Source organism: Engystomops pustulosus, chromosome 6 (genome assembly GCF_040894005.1).
Source record: "Engystomops pustulosus chromosome 6, aEngPut4.maternal, whole genome shotgun sequence".
In the NCBI taxonomy this organism is placed as follows: domain Eukaryota; kingdom Metazoa; phylum Chordata; class Amphibia; order Anura; family Leptodactylidae; genus Engystomops; species Engystomops pustulosus.
In genome coordinates this window covers 101574028-101587199 of record NC_092416.1, presented here as the reverse complement: position 1 = coordinate 101587199, position 13172 = coordinate 101574028, and the positions used below count along the sequence as shown (strand labels likewise).

The window sequence follows — 13172 nt, the reverse complement described above, 5'->3', positions numbered from 1 at the left end:
AGGGAAAAACGGAAGACACGTGGGATCACACAAGGCGATCACACAGGGAAAACACAGGACACAGGAAAAAACAGATAGGGATAGGGATTTGTAGGGAACAATAGGGATCAGATAAGGATCAGAACACTATTTATAGTGTAAAAGTGTATTTTGGTGCACACAGTAACGCTCTTTCCTCTCTCCAGCGATACCAAACCAAAATGGTGCTGCTGGAGGAAGAGGAAAGGGCTAAAACCACGTTTTTTAGCCCAAAATCGCTGTAATTGGCCAGTCAAACCTGGTCGGCGGGCGGGACTGATTTGATTGGTCGGGTGACGGAGACAGGAACTCCTCCTGCCTCTGTCACCCAAATCTCATCCCGATGTCACCACGTCTCGCGACGTGGTGACAATTCTAAAATAGTATGCGCTCGTGCAGTAGCTGTACTGCGCTGAGCGCCAATAGTGGGAAGCTGCGCAGTACAGCTACAGCGCGGAGCGCTAAGGGGTTAAGCCCTGAGAGAGGGAGAAACGCGTAGGTCACCATACCTGGGCCATCACACTATTGTATTTGCCAGTCTTGGATTTTATATGGATACAAAATAAAGGAACCTTGTTTTACCTGCATATCCCCTGAAGCGCGGACATCATTTCTTCTTTTGTGCTTCTTATGAGAAAAGCACATTAGAAACAGGCAGTTCTGTATCTGATTACAAAGTGTTGGGCAGAGATTCAGGAAGAATTCAGAAAGTATTCAGTCCTGACGTGTACCCACCCTTTTTACAGTTTTTTTATGGGCTGGTTTAGGCTAGAGTTACACAATGATCTTCTGTAGAATTACTCAGTAATTTCACCTATTAAGTGTAAGCTGAGATAAGGAGGAACACTTTGGGTTGAATTCACTTATGTTTACAGAAGCAGTCACTTAGTAGTTACATATATCCTGGGATAGAAAAGTAATATAAAGACCTTTACAAGATATTCATCTGCAGAAAAAGTAAGTGAATGTGTATGTAATGGGTGTGTGTACATGTCTTCATATACATTATGTGTGTATATATTGTTTTATAGTACTGTAATTTTTAGGAATCTAAGATTTCATTTTTCATGAGTGCTGTAATTAGTCTTATTTTATTTATGTGAAAAGGGTGGAGGCATTATTAATGTTGTGTGAATAAAGTTCTATTTTCCTGTATGCATGGATACTTAAAATTCTGTATTTTGTATAGACTGATAAAGAAATGGTATAACTGTTATTCTTCTGCTTAGGCTCCTTTCACATGTCTGCGTGTGAAACCTGGCTGCATACCTAGCCTGAGGAGAGGGGGTGACATTATGATATAGCTGAACTATGCTTTAAACTGTTAACCTCTCAACCAATGTATTGGAAAAGATTTAGCAATTTCCAACTTTATGTAGGCAAAACGGTTGGTGAGAAAGTAGGAAACCCTATTAATATTTTTAACCCCTTGGGACAATTTTTATTCTTGTGTTTCTGTTTTTTTACTCCGCTCCTTTCAAAAGCTTTAACTTTTTTTTTATTTTTCTATTTCCATATATTTCTGAGAGCTTTTTATTTGCAGGGCAAATTCTACTTTTTAGTAGTACATTTCATGTTTTGCACTAATAAGCTGGACAAGAAATTTAGGTGAAATTGACCATTTTCATTTTCTTGTGGGCTCTGTTTTTACGGCTTTCACTGAGAGCTCCAAATAATGACTCCCTTTATTCTTTGTGTCAGTATGATCATGAAGATACAAAATGTATGTAGGTCTTATGTTTTAGTAGGTTTTCGCCATATTCTGACACCAATAATCATAATTTGATGTACCGACTTGTGTAAGGTCACAATGCAGCTGACACCAGGCATGTATAGAGAAAACTTAGGCTGTGACCTCTATCCATATGGCCCCTACTACAACACAATGAACTATAATGTTATGGTAAAGTTAATAAAAGGAACACACATACTTAAATGAACTGGAATATCCCAGACACAGAACATGACTGAGAAATTCTCTGAAAAAGAGAAATGGATCATTATAGTAAGTTTTATAGATATCAGGGTTGAAAATTGACATGTGTCCCTCAAGGAAGGCATTTGTATTTTATTCTTAAAATATAAATCAGCAGCAATTTTCTACATACACAAGGATGGTATAATATGATGTGGTGAGGTACTTTAGGGTACTACAACAATACTATACTGTTGTGGTGCTTGCACAGCTGAGAACATGTGATCACCACAGGAGCGCAAGCTCCAATGGCATCAGCTGCGATCAGTGTCCCCAGGCCTAGTTAACCCCCGACCCAGGACCACATTTGCACCCCTTCATCTCACAATAGGAGGATGCTGATGCATTGCCATACCGAAGACCAGGCCTGCCATAATTGGTTCCTTATTATGTACTGCCAAAGCCAGGACTTAACATATTGGCTGTATGTTGACAACCATATTACATTGTAATACCATTGCCATGCCATACTGGAACAAAGTAAAAAGTAAGAAAAAAAAAGAGAAAATGTTTACAAATATTTAAATACATGAAACAATACCAAACATGTTTGGTATTGTTGCATTAATAATGCTCTGATCTACAAATTAAATATTCCTAACAAATTATTTGTCACAAAAAGTGATCAAAAAGGTCCCCACTAATAGAATCACATCATAAAAAAGCTCTAAACTAGCTTGTTAAAAAGGTATGACTTTAAATATTTGGCAGTGCTAAAGAGTAATGTTTCTTTGAGAAAGAAGTGTTTTCATATATGTACAGTACAGTTCAAAAGCTTGGACACGTTCTCATTCAAAGAGTTTTCTGTATTTTCGTGACTATAAAAATTGTAGATTCACACTGAAGGCACCTATGAAGTAACATATGTGGAATTATAAACTTAACAAAAAAGTGTGAAACAACTAAAAATATGTCTATATATATTCTAGGTTCGTCAAAGATGCCACTTTTTTTTATTACTTCACACTCTTGGTATCCTCTTGATGAACTTCAAAAGGTAGTCACCTGAAATGGTCTTCCAACAGTCTTGAAAAGTTCCCAGATATACTTAGGAATTGTTGGCCCTTTTGCCTTCACTCTGCGGTCCAGCTCACATTAAACCATCTTGATTGGGTTCAGGTCTGGTGACTGTGGAGGCCAGGTCATTTGGCATAGCACCCCATCACTCCCCTTCTTGGTCAAATAGCTCTTACACAGTCTGAAGGTGTGTATAGGGTCATTTTCCTGTTGAAAAATAAATGATGGTCCAACTAAATGCAAAATGGATGGAATAGCATGCCGCTGCAAGATGCTGTGGTAGCCACGCTGGTTCAGTATACCTTCAATTTTGATGATTTCAGAGTGAATCTACAATTTTAGTAGTCATGAAAATAGAGAAAACTCTTTGAATGAGAACATGTGTCCAAACTTTGGGTCTGTACTGTATATTTATAATTTGACTGGGAAAAAAAGGAAAAAGTTCCAGAGTCTTGTAAGATTTGTTAGGGGCATCCTATTAATGTAAAAATGGTCGGCTCCAGGTTTTAGTGGGCCCCTGGGCGACAGAGCCTTAGTGGGCCCCTCCGTGGACCGCCCTCCAGTGGCCACACTGCGCCCCCTCCCCCTGCGGACACACTGACCCTGCGGACACACTGATCCCCCCCCACCCCCCCGGGGACACACTGACCCCCCCCTGCGCACACACTGAACCCCCCCTCCCCTGCGGACACACTGAACCCCCCCCCCTTCCCTGTGGACACACTGAACCCCCCGCTCCCCTGCGGACACACTGAACCCCCCCCCCCCTGCTGACACAATGACCCCCCTCCAGACACATTGAACCCCCCCTCCCCCTGTGGACACAATGACCCCCCCTGCTGACACACTAACACCCCCCCTCTCCCCCTGTATACACACTGAACCCCCCCCCCCCCCAGCCGCCCCACGCGGACACCCTGACTCCCCTCCAGAAAAGAAAAAAGAAAAAAAATCACCTTTCCTGGTTCCCACGGAGCAGCGCTTGCAGCTGTCTTCGGCCAAGGCCTCCCGTACGCGCCGGCTCTGAAGCCGGCACACGTGATCCGATGATGTCATCATGTGCGCCGGCTTCAAAACTGTCGCATACCCTGCGGAGCGCTGCATCGTGGGAACCGGGACAGGTGAGTTTTAGATTCTGCCTCTATGCTGCGCTCCCGACCAGCGCAGCATAAAGGCAGAAAAGCGATCGATCCGGATGTTGATCAATTGTACCAGTGTCTTATAGCGACACTGGTACAATTGATCCGGGGGCCCGAGTGGGCCCCTCCAGTACCCTCCAGGCCCCTCAAGTGCCCCGGCACTTGCCCGGGTTGGCTGGGTGCTGGCGCCGGGCCTGAATGTAAATGTGCCTGACTGATTCTTATCACAATGTTTATTCCCAGCTGTGCTGTATTTAGCACAGAAACTTTCATGACTTTGCCTTTTCATTGTTAGCAATTCCATGTCTGTTGTAATAAATGAACTTTGCAATTACTGATCTTTGATTTGTATGTTCCTGCTTCTATTTATCCTTTATAAAACCACATTTTTCAAATTGTGCTTTAGTTTAAAAACTGTTCCAGAATTACATCCAGGGATTCTCTTCATAAAGTATATAACTCATTAACGAGCATTTTGTAAAGATAAAAATTACTTTTTTTTGCGGTACTGATACTGCAGTGTCTTTATATTCAGGCATACTTCAGTATATACTATTCTCTGCATGCATTATTATCTTATTATGCATTATTTTATTGGGACGACAAAGAAACAATGGCGATCTAGGTAGCATTGGGGCAGTATTGCCCCCTTCACGCCCCTTTTGTGTGGAGCTGGCGTAAAGAGAATAATTACTGCAGTGCCTAGCACTTTCCAAGATTGGCTTTGTCCCTCTGTTTATGGGACTTTTCTTGGGGGTTCATTTATCTTTATTTTTCTTCTTTTTATTTCTGTCTTTTTTTCCCCGTTTTTTGGCGCATTGCTATTTTTACGCCTTTTTTTGGGCAGTCTTTGAAATGTGCGCTCAAGTCTGCCATATAGTTGTTTATCGTCAGACACATTTATCTTCTATTCCAGATTTGTTAAATGTCACAAATGACATTTATCTTTTCAAAGTGTCTAAAATTTGTCTAACATGTTTTGGTGTAAAAAACTTTAGACAAAACTATGCTTATGCAAAACTTAAAAGATGGAAAGAAGTGACTTCAGATATTTGTGCAACATTTTGAGACATTTGTAACAAATGTGGCAAAAAGAGATGTAAAAATAAACATTTAACATAACGAAAAGTGATATTGATAAATGACCAAAGAAGCAGATGGAAAAAAGACAGGTGAGCGCTCCTATGTACTATCTTTTCCCTGGTTACGGAACGGTATGGTGCTACACTAGTGTTATCTGAAAAAATCTCCAACAGGCTATTTCCTACCCACCCCAGGTATCCTAGTTGGTAATTCCTCCACAAAATTCATAAGTCACTTGCTAACCCTATCGCCCAATTGTGGCAGGCATTGGTTCAGTTACAGAGCCCATTTCCCAGTATCAAGCTTGGCTTCTTCATCCCTTATTGGAAAGTATTCCCTCATATCTCAAAGACACCAATGCATTCTTATCCAACATCAAAGATTTTGATTGGAAAGAAGATCATCATCTCACATCTATTCACGTTGAGTGTTTATATACTTGTATACCACAAGATCTAGGAGTGGAATGTGTACATGGTGTTTTGACGAATGCACAGCATGAGGTGAACATCACAATGCATTTTTGTTTGATGATCAATGGTATGTCAAGGGTACAGGTACCTGCATGGGCACCCCAGATGCCTGCACCTTGGCCAATATATGCTTGGTCTGTTTTTACTCTGGACAACTATTTTGCCAGACACATAAAATTGTATTTGAGATACGTGAAAGATATCCTCATAGTGTGCGCCAGGTTTGAACACAAATGTCAATTTTGTTTAAATTCAAGTAACCACATGAATATGTCTTATTTGACATGTCTCAAATATTGATTACGTGAAAGAGGATATCCCTCAGCACTAATTAATGTGATACTTCGAAAAAAGTGGAATGAAAACAACAAAGAACAACTTTGTGCTCTCCTTTGGGTTCACTCCAAACTAAAAAGCCATTCATTTTGCCATTTATAACAACTGGAAGATTCTAAAGGATGATACCCAAATAAAAGATGTTACCTTTCAGACATAGAACTACCTTAAAAAGCTTACTTGTATTTAGCAGATTTTACACGCCAAAACAGAACTGGCTTTAAAAATATGTACATAAAAGCAAATTTAAATGTGACAACTGCAATTATTGTGCTTTACACAGGCGAAGTGTATACACCTAGGAGTAGTCACACAAAGAATAAATACGTTAATTATGTGTAGATCATCATTTGTAGTATACATGATCATACCGTTTTCCCAATGTAAAACTTATTACAGGGACAAAAGAAATGTATTTACTCGTGTCAGAGAACATCAGAACTCCATTACATCTGGCTCTGGATGTCCAAGGTTAATTCAACATGTAAAAGAATACCATGCCATTATGAAATTTGATGGGCTGGGCCCAATGGGGTTAAATTAATTGTACACTTATGTAATTTTCTTACCTCCCATATTCGCTTGTTGTGCCATATCTACTCCATATTTATTTCTTTATGTATTAGTTTAATTGTTTTTTATTTAGGGAACTCTTAGTGTCTATGTCCAGATCAGTTTTAACATTTACGCTGACTTGCATTATTACTGCCATGATGACGACGGCCCATTGGGGATGGATGTCGTCACTAGCTTGAGAAACGCCAAGCTGTGCCATATCTTCTCCATATTTATTTCTTTATGTATTAGTTTAATTGTTTTTTATTTAGGGAACTCTTAGTGTCTATGTCCAGATCAGTTTTAACATTTACGCTGACTTGCATTATTACTGCCATGATGACGACGGCCCATTGGGGATGGATGTCGTCACTAGCTTGAGAAACGCCAAGGTATCGTGAAACACCTGTCACGGGCACCCCAGCAACCCATGTCTTGGGTCGCAGATGCACCAGTGTGTCTCAGTATGCCCCTTCGTGCCAGCTGCAGCCTCAGTTACATCTTCGCACTCCAGCAACATCTCCCACGTCTCAGCACCCACGTTCCCGCGTCCTAGAGCGCGCACATGCAGGCTCTGTAAAATTTAAAGGGCTGTTAAATAGCCTGCCTCTTCCTGTGACCCTGCCGGATCGTTGTGCCCTTATGTCATTGAGAAAGCGTTCCCTGACAGTGTAGTATCCGTTGTGACCTCCTGATAGATTCCTGACTTCGATTCTCTGCCGCCTATCCTGACCTTCCGCTACATCCCTGACTCCGATCCAGAGCCATCTGTCCTGATCTTCTGCCAGACTACAACTGATTTTGCCTGTTGACTATATACTTTGCCTTGGTCACCACCACAAGCAAGTCACACCTGTGGAGCCACCTGGTGGTATCCCACAGCAGCAAGTCCAACCCGCTTTGTGGCAGGCTCTGGTGAACACCGGTTGCCACTTAGACTCCTTCCCCAGGTGTCGGCTTACATCATTGATTGTAGTGGTACAGTGTGTCCACTACCCCTGATCCTGACAACGCCCCATAGTATTGCTGTGATTAGTGTCCATCTACTGTTCATCAGTGGTGAGTGCTGCCTCATCTGTTTGCTTGCATAGTACACGTGGATAGCCTGAACAAAGGCAGTGCATCACCAAAGGCATTTTCTTCAAAGATGACTGCCACCGCCTTCTTTACAGTCCACAGATTCCAGTCCATGTTCCATGGGAAGAATGTTACGTCACAATGCCAGCAAAATACCTCTTATGTATCTGAATGGTTATTCCAGGCGTTTAATCCCTTAACTGACAATAGCGCTCAAAGTCGAAAATGCCACTTTTTCGCCATTTTGCAAAATATAAAAATGTTAATAAGTGAACAAAATTCCATACAGTCCTCAAAATGGAAGCATTGAAAACTTCATTAAAAGTCGCAAAAAATGACATCACAAATAGCTCTGTGCACTGAAGAATGAAAAAGTTATTAGCCCCAGAATTTATTTTGTACAGAAGATTTTATTTTTTGAAAACATTATAAAAGGCAATACGAGAGAAAGTGTGTTCATAGATAGTTCTGGATAGGAGAGGTTTAAAAACATGAATATTAGTTGATATTATCCCATATCAAAATGTAGTAACATATAAAGTGAATATTTCTATTATCTGTGAGGTGCAGCAAATTCTCCCTGTAGCCTGATGGCTAAGAATCTGGAGGGGGTTAGGAGGAGAGTCTTCTCTTTTATATGAAATTTGTGTTTCTAAGTGTCAGGAAAACGGAGATATTAACTGTTAAAATGCCGTTGGGAGTGATTTTTATATATAAAAATCGCACCTGATATTCTGAATAAACCTGAATATCTCTGGATCCATGGCACCCAGAAACACAAATACTTACCCGTCACGACTGATGGCCTAGCTGAGGGTTGGTGATGTCACTAACGGGGCGGGCTAGCGGGACTCTCCATCGTCACCTGACTGAGCTGCTTCGTCACATGACTCAGCTGCTCCGTCACCTGACTCCGCTGCTCCGTCACCTGACTCCTCCCACAGCCCTGACGCATCTCTCCAGTCATGCACTAGGGGCGGGCTGTGGGAAGGCCAATCTCAGCCTATTTTAGGCGCATGCGCAATGAATTTGGCGCCGATGCCGTCCTGAACCCAATGTTTGGGTCTATGCTTACAGAGGAAGGACAAGCCACTGCTCGTCCCCCACTATGATACTGAACCAACGTTCTTTATCTTTCGCAATTCTGATTTGCACTTTATTCCCCTGAGGAGTGTACCTTGATCGGTACATGAAACGCGTAGGGAAGCGTGTCTTTAGTACACCACTTAGTTTATAGGGCGTAGTAGCCACACTCAGGGACAGACTGGGACCGCCCTTGTAAGGGCTGGGAGCTAATCCATGGGCTCAGGGTTACAATTACAGTAGGGATTAATAGGATAGTGCTGCAGCACAAATCCCTACTCCCGTTCCCCTGGATGAAGACAGGTGAGAGCTCATATCATTGGTTGCTGCACCTGGAATGAAGACTGGTGAGATTTAACCTTTTCTTCATTCTTCATGATTCTTGTATAAATATCTCCTCTCCCATCTGTAAAACTGTATATCTGAGGTGAACCAATGCCGTTTAACTTCGTGGATGTTATTTGTGTCCAGGGCAGTTAGCCCTGTAAATTGTTGATTGTCCCCGACCCGGTGTGACAATACTTTTATGTCTGTTTGTCATTTTTTCACAGCGCTGAGATTAAGTTTTATCAACTGAGTAATTAAATGTTAAGTTTTATATAAATATTTAGGGCATTTGCTTATAAGTCTAGATTCATTTGAAAGAAGGGATTCTCCTTACCCATAGCACCAGCCCAACTCTGGTCACCCGAGTTGATTGCCGCCTAAGATCCAGGCGATCACCTCAGGTGTCCCCTGACTGTCTCCGGGCCGTCAAGAATTGGAATCCATGGAGCTGGATAGCATCTCTCCTGCACAGCGGAAGCAACATCGAATAAGACCTCATCTTTGTTTCTACTGTGGAATCCTGATCATCAGATACACACCTGTTCCAAGAGGCAGAAGCAGGAAAACTTCCGCTCCTAAGCAGTACCGTTAAGTTTCAATCTGTTTCCTGTACAGGTCAGGCCTTTTTGGATTCAGGTGCAGCAGCTAATTTCATAGATTATAATTTTGTCTCTCAGTTGACTATGTCTTGATTCCATTGTCCACTCCTATCCAGATGTCGGGTGCGGATTTGACCCCTCTGCTGGCGGGATTGATTAAATTCTGAACCACGCAGATAAAGCTTATGGTAGGAGCTATGCATGAAGAATGTCATAATCCAGTAATAAATTGGGAAACTCTGGAGCTGGTTCTTTGGTCCTCACTGTAAGGATCATCTGACCAGAGTTTCAATATGTACAGTAGTGGCAGAAGGTCAAAGTCTTCCAGCTTTCTCTCTGATTACTCAGTTGTGTTTTTAAAACCATTGTCCCAAGTCCTTCCTCCTCACAGGGACTTTGATTGTAAAATTGACCTTCTTCCTGATGTTAGATTGCCAAAGGGTCGTATATATAACCTGTCAGTACCAGAACGGGTGCCGGTGAAGAGTTATATTGACATATCCGTCCCACTGGGACGGGGTTCTTTTTTATTGAAAAGAAGGATGGTGGTTTTCGGCCGTGCATTGATTATTGAGAGTTAAATAAGATAACGGTAAAAAACTCAGGTCCTCTTCCCTTGATCCCGGATCTCTTAAATCAGGTTTCTGGGGTCCAAGTTTTCTGTAAATTAGATCTTTTAGGGGCTTATAACCTGATTCACATCCGGGAGGGGGATGAGTGGAAGATCGCATTTAATACACCCTTGGGACACTTTGAATACCTGGTTATGCCTTTTGGTTTGAGTAATGCTCCAGTGGTTTTTCAAAGGTTAATGAACTCCATCTTTCATGATTACATTGGTGTGTTTATGGTGGTGTATCTTGATGATATTTTGATTTTCTCTCCTGATTTGGTTTCACACCAGCAGCATCTCTGCCAGGTACTTACCAGGTTACGCAAAAACGACCTCTTCGATAAGCTGGAAAAGTGTGTTTTTTGTGTCCGGAAGATTGTTGTTACTCCCTCTAATGCAAGGATGGTTCCGAGTAAGGTTCAGGCGTTCACAGACTGGGTTCGGCCTACCAATCTTAAGGCCTTACAATGTTTTTTGAGTTTCATTATTATCATTGGAACTTTATTAAGAACTTTTCTGTGATCGCCAAACGCCTCACGGTTCTAACCTATAAGGGTGCTGATCTGAGTGGATTGGAAAGCGGCTTTCTCTTCAGCTCCAGTTTTGGTTCAACCTGACCTCTCTCAACAATTTGTTGTGGAGCTAGATGCCTCCGAGGTTGGAGTAGGTGCAGTGTTGTCTCAGAGGTCCTCCACTATCACCAGACTCAGACCCTGTGCATGTTTCTCTAGAAAGTTTTGGTGAGCGTTTTGCTCTAGACTGGAAGTGAATTTGTCATTCTCATTGGCGTTTCACCCTGAGACTAATGGTCATTCCGAGAGAATGAATCAGGAGATGATTCAATATCTGCAACTCTTTGTCTCGGACAGTCAGGACCAGTGGATGAAATTCCTTCCATTGGCATTTGCTATTTGCTATTAATAACCACTGTATTTCTTCCACTTAGGTTTCTCCTTTTTTCTGCAACAATGGTTTTCATCCTCATTTCTCCTTTTCATCTGTGCCTGTCCCTAATATTCCTCTGGGTGAATCTAATACGTCCAAGTTGTGCACGCTCTGGTCACAAGTTCAGCAGAATATTTGAAGGGCACAAAATTCTATGGTCCAACAGACTCAAAGAAGGTGCACTAACTCCGATACATTTGTAGTAGGGGATAAAGTATGTTTATCCACAAAAAAACTTAAATTGAAGGTCCCCTCTTTGAAGTTTGCACCCAGGTTCTTAGGTCCTTTTATTATTTCTCATATTGTTAACCCGGTTCTCTTCAAGGTTACTCTTCCAGCAGGGTGGCGGGTTCATAACACCTTTCATTAGAGTCTTCTTAAGTGGTATGCTGTGCCAGTTTTGCCTCTTCCTGATCCTCCTTCTCCATCTACTGTGGAGGGGAATCTGGAGTTTGAGGTGGAAAGGGTTGTGAATTCCAGATTTGTAGGTAACTGCCTGCAGTACCTGGTCCATTGGAAAGGTTTTGGTCCTGAGGATAGGTCTTGGGTTCCGGCTAGAGATGTTCATGCTCCGCGGTTACTCAGGTTATTTCATCAGGCCTATCCTCGGAAGCCATCTTTCTAATCTAGGGGACTTCTGGTCCTTCCTCCAATGCTTCTGGTGGTTCTAACAGCGTTCTCCGACCTCCTGCGTGTCTCCGCGCAAACTCTGCCTCTCGTCCGCTTCTGGTGCACGCTTCGGGCAGCGGCTGCAGAGACCCCACGCTGTTTAGGGGTTGTGTTCTGGACTGCTGGGAGTTATGGTACCTCTGCATGGTCTGCGATTGTGCTTGGCTATTATCCACCATGAGGGGTTAATTCCCAGAAGTTGTCCAGATCCAATGAGGTGCTGGAGGTGGGGTTCTGGCTGCATAAATTGCTGTTTCACTAGTCACCAGTGTTTGAAATCCCTTTCATCACTTTCTCCTTGCTATAGGTTTCACTTGCTCTGTGATCTGAATTGTTGTGATCTCGGCTAGTTTTGACGTTGACCCTTTCGCTTACTGATTTTGCTCTGGACGTACCCTCTCGTTGTGACTTCGGCTTATGTTTGTCAATCTTCTTGTTTTCCCTTCCTGCACTTATCTAGTGTATTCCGAGTCTTCAAGTAGTCGCCTAACGGTTTAGCGTGGGGGGGGGGGGGGTATAGGAAGGGACAGAGGTTTGGGCAAGCTCAGGGCACAATATCCCCTGTCTTCTTATTACCCAAACCTAACAATTCTAATTTGGGTCTGAATATCGACTGGAGAGTTGATCAAGATCAACACGACTACAGCAACACGGTCAATGAGATACAAATGTTATACGAATAAGATACGAACGTAGAGTAAGTGTGACATATAAATAAGTGTAATCAAAACCATAAATGGTTCATACTTGTGTTGTATGTACATTCTTGAAGAAAATAGCCCCTACCACATCCATATGGCAAAGAGTTAGGGAGAGAAAGAATTAGGCTTGCAATTTAATGCAATAGGAGTTCAGACTTTATAAAAGGAACTTCTTCGTTGGGGCTGTAACGGCAAGAGTGCCGCTGCCTCGTCATGTGACTTTGGCTGCAACTGTACAGGCTAATTTAGACCACTTACCTTTCACTCAGGACAAAAATTGAGCATAAATCACACCGCATACAGCTCCAGCACTTCCGATCCGCTGCCACCACTTATTGCATTTATACAGGGACCAATAAATATCCTACTCAACATCCACTCTTGCTTCTCAAGCTGTCACCTTCTTACACGACTAGACATGCACGCTCAGCACTCTAGCAGTCACACAGCTAACCACACTTTACAAGGCTATGAGTTCGCAGAGCATACTGGGAACAAAATTAAATTGAAGTTTTTAATACAAAAAAAAAGTTGTTCAGTGCGTAAAAAAGATGTTAAAAAC

At 42.3% G+C, this 13172-nt stretch overlaps 1 protein-coding gene across 2 annotated transcripts in view; it reads left to right on the top strand.

Moving 5' to 3' along the window:
• Window positions 1–779: 779 nt before the first annotated feature.
• LOC140064053 (sulfotransferase 2B1-like) overlaps window positions 780–13172 on the top strand; it is a 151902-nt gene continuing 139509 nt past the window's right edge. For both annotated transcript variants that reach the window (XM_072110495.1, XM_072110494.1), the window contains exon 1: window positions 780–975. The gene's annotated coding sequence lies outside the window, so the exon portion shown is untranslated. The remainder of the gene's footprint in view (window positions 976–13172) is intronic.